Source organism: Echiichthys vipera, assembly GCF_963691815.1.
Source record: "Echiichthys vipera genome assembly, chromosome: 21".
In the NCBI taxonomy this organism is placed as follows: domain Eukaryota; kingdom Metazoa; phylum Chordata; class Actinopteri; order Perciformes; family Trachinidae; genus Echiichthys; species Echiichthys vipera.
This window is the reverse complement of record NC_139846.1, coordinates 3,313,417-3,322,696: the sequence shown is the minus strand read 5'-3', so window position 1 is coordinate 3,322,696 and position 9,280 is coordinate 3,313,417. Positions and strand designations below refer to the sequence as shown.

Here is a 9,280-nt window from a genome sequence, read left to right as displayed (position 1 = left end):
TGAAACTGTGACTTTATGAACTCTTTTTGCACTTCTCCAATACCAGGCACATCTTCTGAGAAAGCACATGCAGAGGCAGCCTGTTCAGCTAGACATCTGCTAGCTTAGTTCCTCTTTAAGGTGTTATATTGGGCGCGTGATCATCTGAAGTGTACTCCACATAGACACCAATGTATGATGATCTTAAGTGTACTCCACATAGACACCAATATATTAGAATCCTATAAAAACGCCCTGTTCTTGTATTCTGTGCACCATAACCTGACATTTGCCTGTGCACATGTTAGCAGATGACACCCTGCGGTATACCCAGTAAATAAAGGCTTGTACTTGCATCAAGGTCTCAAGAAGTTCTGTTACAAAGAAGAAGATTTCTCATTGTGTAGCAAAAGAACCAGTGGAAACAGTAATCCTGACCAGTCTAGAATAATTTCCACTACAACACCACTGAGGGCTGTCATACTCCGCCGAAAACTCCAGTAACTCCAGGTAGTTCCCCTTGTTTTCGGAATCTTTTCTTTCATCATGTCCTCTAAATGCCAGCTCTTGCTTTCCAAGAAATGTGACAACATTGATAAGATGTTTCAGGATCTCTCTGTTCTGCCTGACCTTGTTGTTGTTTGCCATAGTATGGTTGCAGCGCTGCCCAATTAGGTGAAGATCAACTCTTGTGTCCCCAAAAGTTTTCAAACTGATCGTTGCTTGCAGGTGTGCCGCAGAATCTTGATGTCGGTGGGCTAACTTTGTCAGATTTGTAAGGCTGACAAATTCGCTGCTGACCCAGGTGGATGACTTGTCAGTTGTAAAGAGTAAACAACTCCTGCAGTACAGCCTGTTCGTTTTCTTGAAGCCTGTCATCCATGGATATCACTGATGATTTTCAGTCTTGAAATGCCTTACCACTTAACCTTAATTTCTTTTAATTCCAGTTCTGGAGTTGGTCTTCCGTTTTTTATTATTTTAAGTTTTTCTGTGAAAGGCCGCCTTGAAAAAGGTGTCGCTATCAAGCTAGCCACAATGTTGCTCTTAATCATTTAACTGAATTGTATTAAATGTATGGTATTAAATTTAATTAGATTTTTAAAAAATATATACATATATATTATTTAATACTATACGATATATTTTTTGGATCAGAATTTTAAGGCCCTGAAGGTTACCCTCTGACTTTTTCAGATATGGATAGTGAACATTTTCCAAGGACAGCCAGCATGAGTGGCAGTTCCTCTTCTCCTTTTGTTGTTTTTTTCATATTGTTTTTCAAAACGAAGTTCACCAAAAAGCTCTTCTCAGATTCCTTCGTCCTATATGGTGCAAATTGCCTCTTGCCTCCTTTTGAAAAAATCCTGGAAAATACCTAAAAAGATGGCATACTATTATTCACATCTTTTATATTCCTTCAACAACAAGTAACTTCGAAGACTAAGTAATTATGTTAGCTTTCAGTATGTAAAATTATTTAATTTGTTTTATGCAATAGTTAATATGATGATGGTCTGAAGCTCCAGAAAATAAATTATAAATTAAAAAATCCAGATGTTTCACTGCCTTCTGATTGAATCAGAATCAGGGCATGCGCCATTTCTTGTTTCACTGACAGTCCATTATTCTGAGATCTTGTAAGTTGTTGCGCTGCCTGCTGAGGCTGCCTTGCTGTCGGAACTGACAGCACTCCCTGTCAACAGCATCTTCTCCTGGAGTTCCCTGACTGACTGGCCTGACATTTGCTGGTACACTGTTACTTAACATCAACACCAGATTTTGTGCGGTGTTGATCATGTACCGTAATTGGCCTTGATTGAAAAAAATAGACAAAATTAAAAAGTAAATGTTACAGACATGGGTACTTTTCAAGATTTTACAGAATGACCTCAAAGTTCACTAACTTCTTCTTAAAGTCTGAGCTTGGGTCAACGTGCACACCAAACAACAAGCCAGTCTGGACCATGGATGTATTATAATAGATCCCTGGTCTGTCTCTGGACTCATGCAAACCACACTTGAGCGCCTGATCTCAAGCAAATGACTGCAGGCAAATAATAAGAACTCTTATAGGGCTTTATTGAGGGTTATCAATGTACGTCTGTTATTTGTGTTTATTAGATCACTGCTGGGGATGCCACTCTGATCAAAGAGGCTACAAAGGAACTATGCAGGATATTTGCCTTATGGTTCTTTTTTTTTACCTTGATTAAACCGCTTCAGAGAAATAGTGCTGGTTAAATAAACGACTTATTACATGGAGAATGGAGCCTCAGACCTGATGTCCGAGCTCTCGTCTCTGCAGCACTGCGACACAAATGGGCACTGTAACGCATAATCTCTTGTTTATGACAGATAAGACTACACAAAAGTAAACGTGGTAATGGTTATGCTTCGTTGTAAACAATTGCACGTGACCGAGAACAGAGTCAGCAAAGAGGAATTAAAGCCTGACTAATACAATGGACAGATTTATATTAGTTTTATTTTTGTGTTCATCAGTGCTAATTAGTTAATTGCTAGTAGCTAATGCAAGCACTAACTGAGTATCACCTGCCGGCATGTTGTTAGCTTGTAAGCCAAAGCAGTATGTCTTTACTTGCTTCCTGCTTTGCTACAGTGCGAACGCTTTTCTGCTTGCTCTCGCCTTTGCTTGCATTTTTTGCTACTATCTGCTACTATTTGCTTCTCCTCAATAAGAAACAAAGAGCAACAGCTCCTGGATACTTACAAAACCAGTGGGATTATATTTCTTTTAGATAACAGGCATTTTTCAATATTTTTACGACTTCCTCAACGCTAGGCAGGGAGGCCTACCATTCAAGATAAGCCTGAGCCTGTGCTACAGTGCTAAAGGTAATCAGCAGAAGATGCCTCCCTTCTCTACGGAAGATTACCACAAACTACTACAGAAGATTTTACTGTTGGAAACAAAAATTAATTCGTTAGAAGTATATATAGAAGTGAATGGATATTATGGAAACAATCAACACAGTCTCACTCCCAACGCGTCAAAAACTGACGATCGGTCAGGGGCCTTTGGCGTTAGTTACGGACTAAAAAGGTCTCCTTAAACGTACAAACTCGACGCAGAGGGCTTTCAACTCATTCCAATGTAAGCCCATCCGCGGCGATATTTGAAGCTTAGGGCTATCCTTAAACGTCCATATTTGAAGTTTTGGGCTCTCCTTAAATGTCCATATTTGAAGCTCAGGGCAGTCTTTAAATGAGTTGAAAGCCCCCTGCGTCGGGTTTGAACGTAGGCAGGACGTATGCCTCTTTTCGCATGTGTCCATGGTGCATTGTGGGTCTATTTGATTAAATATTTTTTCATCGCTTGACACACGGACTATTAAACGTAAGTAGCTAGTAATAAATAGTGCTAAAAACGATTTGAGAACGATCAAATGTGTAAATCATTGCATTCTATGTCCTTTCGCCGTCTATTAATGTAATAGAAACTAGATTATTATCGGCTGTATAATGTTTTAAGAGCTCAGTTAACATTCATTTAACAAGGCAATAAAGCTAGTCAGCTAGCGCGGACAACCGCTAACGTAATATTTAACTTTGATGATGCTTTGTATAAATATCTGTTTTCACAATAGCTAATATTAATTGAAAGAGATCGCTCATCGTTATTGTTTTAGGTGTTTAACGTTATATGCGTTTACACGCTCCCAATTAGTCTGACGTTACATGAAATGGTAAGCTAAAATGATATGTATTTTAGATTTAATCTTTTCTTTTAATCAGGCTGTCTAGTTGAGATTAAAATATATTTTTAGACACCCTAGATTACGTAAAGACACGTACAGGTGCAAAGCCAGGAATACATAAGACACGGTAGAGGACAGACAATTTGGAATGTTTAAGTTTACATCTTTGAAAAGTTCTCTAGGTATTTCTTAATTCAGAACAAGCAGTTATTGTTACCTTCTAGAGCCCTCAAGAAACTATCACATATACAGTTTTTATAAATTGACTTGGAAAAAAAACTAATTTGGGGACACAGGTCCTGAGTAGTATTATGCTGTAGCAGTTTTCTTTGAAGGCCAACATGTAAGAGCACTGTATTTATTGTGTTAATTTATTGTTCACTGGTAACACAGCATGCAGTGTTCTCATTTCTTATTTATCTTTCTGTCTCTGTTTCTGTTATTTTTTTTCTTTCAGACAGTTGTCATAAATAATAAGTAATTAATTGCTGATCTTTACATTTACATTGCTATATTTCTCTTACATTATTTGCTTTTGCAGCAATTTAACACTCATCTTTGTTTTATTGTGCAAGACAATCCTGAATTCTCGATTTACTGTACCACTCCCAATTGTCTTGTCTTGTTGTCTTGTTTTCACTCTACCTAAGGGCGCACTCACACTGTCCTTCCGCACTGGGCCAAAACTGGTTTTTCGGCTAAAGCCTTGTGCGTTTGACAAGTGTGAGTGCATCCGCTCCGGGTATAACTGCGGCCAGTGGGCCGTCCACAGCCCGCCTGAGAGAGGTGGGCTTTTGTAGAGCCCGTTTGCACATGTACGAGCCAAACACGATGCCTACAGCGATTCTGACGTCATTTATGTGCGCCTGTTCGGACATAGTAAATAGAAGGACGGACCATGCGCGGACATTTAACAACAACAACAATGGCGGCAAAAGGTTCACGTTGGTGTGATGCGGAGGTGGAGTGTTTACTGCAGATTTGGTCGATGAAAATATTCAAAAACAGTTGGACAAGACACACAAAAACTCTGAGGTCTATGGAAAGATTTGTAAACAAAGAGACGCATGGCGATGACGTCAATCAATGCATGTGACATGTGAAGCATTTGCGCGAGGCCCAGGCAGTGTGTGTACAAACGGGCCTGGGGCGCGGGGGGAGAACATTTACATTGCAGGATTAGAATTCGGAAGTTGTTCCTTAACGCATATCTGACGGTATTTGATATCTTCTAGTGTTTTTTTGACCTGCTCTTTATGAAAAGTGTCCTGAGACTACTTCTGTTATGATTAGATACCATGAATAAAATTTAATTGGATAGTTTGTAGCGTTAGCTGTGTTTTTAGATATTGAAGCATTGATCCTTCCCTTGTCTCACACTGAATTGGAATAGCTGTGTTTGTTACCAAGGTTTTTTGTTTTTTACATTGCTACTAAAACAGTTTATAGTGACATCACTCTGAGTCTCAATGTATAGCTTATATGTAAAGGTATCAAAGCATAAAATATATTTTTTTATGTATTATGACCTTCCATTTATGTATCCAATTTTCTGTCTTGTGATTTTGTGCCAATTTTGTTTCAGCTCCACAATCGACATCCCATCCTCCTTGCCAGCAGAACTCCAGATGGGTTTACAGCCGAGTGTGTCTGTCCATGGGAAATGGACACAGAAGATGCCAGGAATGCCCTTATTACAATTAAGAGGATTTATGAAAGTCTTCTTAGCGGTAATGTACACAGTGCATGCTATATCTTCAAGACTCCTTTGAAATACTGCCTTTGCAACATATTTCTGCATATAGCAAAGCAAAGTCTTTTTTTCTTTATTAACATGTGAACAACATGGCTTAGGATGAAAATGCAGACCTGGTTACCCATCAGTCTTTAACTATGTCCTTCCACAATTTGATGCGGAATAATGAATCTTGATTGATTCCATAGTGCTATTATGTCTCTTTCATTTGGTACTGACATGTTCAGTTTGTACAGCAAACTGTTTTGTGCTCTAATCAAGTGTCACACACTTATTGTTCCTTATATCTTTCTTTCTTTTTTAAGGACCGTGCCGAGGTGTTGGTGCAGTGGCTGCCTTGCTCTGGATGGTGTGTATGTTCTTAAGTTTATTTTACTGATGAGGAAAATCCACTAATAAAAAAAGTAAAATGTCTTCAACTTTAACTGCAGTTTAATAAGGGACAGCAAAGTCTGAGGGTCAGGCAAGTCACATAGCAGTCAAATGTTTTGGGCAGTATTGTGCATTGGACTTGAAATAAATTCACAGTATATAACATAATCAAGAAACCCCCTGTGCAATATCACTATAATGTGAAATGATTCAAAATTGTATCACCTTATAAAAGTGAACGCCACAATTTTCTCAGTTTTGGCCTGGTGTCTAATGCAATCTAAGAAAAAAACATTCCTCATAAAACGGCACAAAACTGCAAGATTTAACTTGGCCAAAAACATGAAGAAAAAAAGATTCATACTGGCAATACATTCTTTAGTCAAATTAAACCTAAATTTACAAATTTTTTTCCCCCATACAAATTTCCCATTTACACAGACGTCGACTCTGTGCTGTTGCGTCTCTGTGACTACCTCCAATGCCAGCTCAGAGGTGTAACAGTTCTGTTGCCCCCATTCCTTCTCCATACCTTTCACACAGACGTTGGGGAGTTTTGTTATACACTGTCTAAATATGATATTGAAAAGCTCATTTTCAAAAAAGAATGCATGCATACCTGTATAATCCATATCTCATTGTAAATAGTACAGTGTCAGTTATATTCTCAAAAATTATGAACAATTTGACAGTAATACTTCTGCTGTGTTTCTGTCTTACAGTGGGGACAAATGGAAAAACTCCTGGGAGCCGAAAGAAAATGTTTTGCAAAAATAAATGTTTTTAAATCACATATACCAGTTACTGGCTGTGTTCCTTCATATACACTTGATTTCTATGATCGTTCAGAACCTTTCAAGAGAGAATTGTAGTAGTTGCAGTTTCCCAAAAAAAAAGAACATTTTGTGTTATTTTTACTGTTGGCAAATTTAGTGTTCAGTCACCATCTTAAAAACATGAGAAATAGAATGATTTACTGAAAAAAGGTGGATGTAAAACAATTATTTTTTGGCTTATTCCCTCACCTTTTCTTAAAGCAGAAATATTTTTCCATCCCCTGGGTTTCTTTCTATGTATTATGTATTTGTACGCTGAAGACAATACCCAGACAAAAGGAAGAGTACATCCGTTTTTACCCCCAGCCACCGTTGCGCTTGTTTGGCTTGTGTTGCAGGCGGAAGTGGTGTGTTCGAATACTATTTTGAGCTGTCCGCCGTGGATGGGCTGCATTCCAACTCAAATTGCCACCGGTCAGCGTCAGTAGCTCTGTTGATGAGACATTTTATAGCCAGTGATTGTAAAATATGAAGTGGCTCATTAATATAATTTAATATTATATTTTTAAGAATATATGGCTGATTATATTTAAAATAAAATCGTATTTCGTATGTGACTTCCTCAATTAATATTGAACCACATACGAATCAGAATGGGTTTTTATTATCATATTGTCATATTAAAAGGAAAAAGACCAAAAAATAAATAAAAGGTAAATACTAAATAATAGATAACAGGCTATAGACATTTGAATGTAATTCCCGTGCTAGGCAACAGCCTTGGTCCTTGTTAACTTCCCCAAATTTCAGTCCTGGAGGGCCACTGTCCTGCATGTTTAAGTTTCTCCCTGGTCCAACACACCTGATTCTAATGATGTGCTCGTTATCAAGCAGCTGAAGCATGTCACAGTTTGAATATCATATAATCTATATATGTAATAATATGTTGCTGAGGATATTTGATCTACATCATCAAATAAAGCACTGTGTGTGTTTGTGTGTGTGTGTGTGTGTGTGTGTGTGTGTGTGTGTGTGTTTGTGAGTGAGTGAGTGAGTGAGTGAGTGAGTGTGTGTGTGTGTGTGTGTGTGTGTGTGCGTGCGGCATTTGTGCGTCATACATAAAACATCATTCTTAATGCTTGCATTGGCTAATAATAACATATACACAGTGAATATTGTGATATATGAAGGTAACTCATGTCAGTCAACAAAGAAACAAACATAGAATGAAAGAAAGAAAGAAACAAACAAACTTTTATGTGTAGAGCCTTCAAAGTGCTGTCTAGATGTAGGGTTTGGATGACATCATCGGAAAGGTCTCGACCTGGGGAGTAATAATATGTTAGTATTAATATTCTACATGGCTCCTGTTTTGAAATAACGAACTTTGAACCTTGACCTCAGGGCCTGTTTGAGGGCTTATAATTCTGCAATAAAAAGAAATACAGAAATGGGACCAACTGTTATGGAGAGCTCTTGACCCCAGCTATAACATGAGTACAATCAACAATTTTGGGTTTTGTCAATTATGGGTCAAATTAATTTTCACCTATGAAATAATTTGATTTTAAAAATCTGATTACATCAATGTGTTAACTATGCCCTTAAACTCCTCAATGTATTCTCATTTCAACATTTACAACTTCCAATTCTATGAAAAATACAACCTTAATTAAAGGACTACAACTCCAATGAGCCGCGCAATAACGCTAAGTACTGCTATCTTCCGGTTTGTAAATAAATAGGTTCACAAAAAAAAAAAAATATATATATATATATATATATTACAAACCGGATTCCAAAAAAGTTGGGACACTATACAAATCGTGAATAAAAACTGAATGCAATGATGTGGAGGTGCCAACTTCTAATATTTTATTCAGAATAGAACATAAATCACTGAACAAAAGTTTAAACTGAGAAAATGTATCATTTTAAGGGAAAAATATGTTGATTCAAAATTTCATGGTGTCAACAAATCCCAAAAAAGTTGGGACAAGGCCATTTTCACCACTGTGTGGCATCTCCCCTTCTTCTTACAACACTCAACAGACGTCTGGGGACTGAGGAGACCAGTTTCTCAAGTTTAGAAATAGGAATGCTCTCCCATTCTTGTCTAATACAGGCCTCTAACTGATCAATCGTCTTGGGCCTCCTTTGTCGCACCTTCCTCTTTATGATGCGCCAAATGTTCTCTATAGGTGAAAGATCTGGACTGCAGACTGGCCATTTCAGTACCCGGATCCTTCTCCTGCGCAGCCATGATGTTGTGATTGATGCAGAATGTGGTCTGGCATTATCTTGTTGAAAAATGCAGGGTCTTCCCTGAAAGAGATTACGTCTGGATGGGAGCATATGTTGTTCTAGAACCTGAATATATTTTTCTGCATTGATGGTGCCTTTCCAGACATGCAAGCTGCCCATGCCACACGCACTCATGCAACCCCATACCATCAGAGATGCAGGCTTCTGAACTGAGCGTTGATAACAACTTGGGTTGTCCTTGTCCTCTTTGGTCCGGATGACATGGCGTCCCACATTTCCAAAAAGAACTTCAAATCGTGACTCGTCTGACCACAGAACAGTCTTCCATTTTGCCACACTCCATTTTAAATGATCCCTGGCCCATTTAAAACGCCTGAGCTTGTGGATCTTGCTTAGAAATGGCTTCTTCT

The 9,280-nt window shown here is 38.2% G+C and overlaps 1 long non-coding RNA gene across 1 annotated transcript; it reads left to right on the top strand.

Moving 5' to 3' along the window:
• Positions 1 to 333: 333 nt before the first annotated feature.
• On the top strand, positions 334 to 5,801 carry LOC310963510. Its single transcript, XR_014593696.1, has 3 exons — positions 334 to 489; positions 5,287 to 5,431; positions 5,763 to 5,801. It is a non-coding gene; the product is annotated as an uncharacterized lncRNA (long non-coding RNA).
• Positions 5,802 to 9,280: the final 3,479 nt, after the last annotated feature.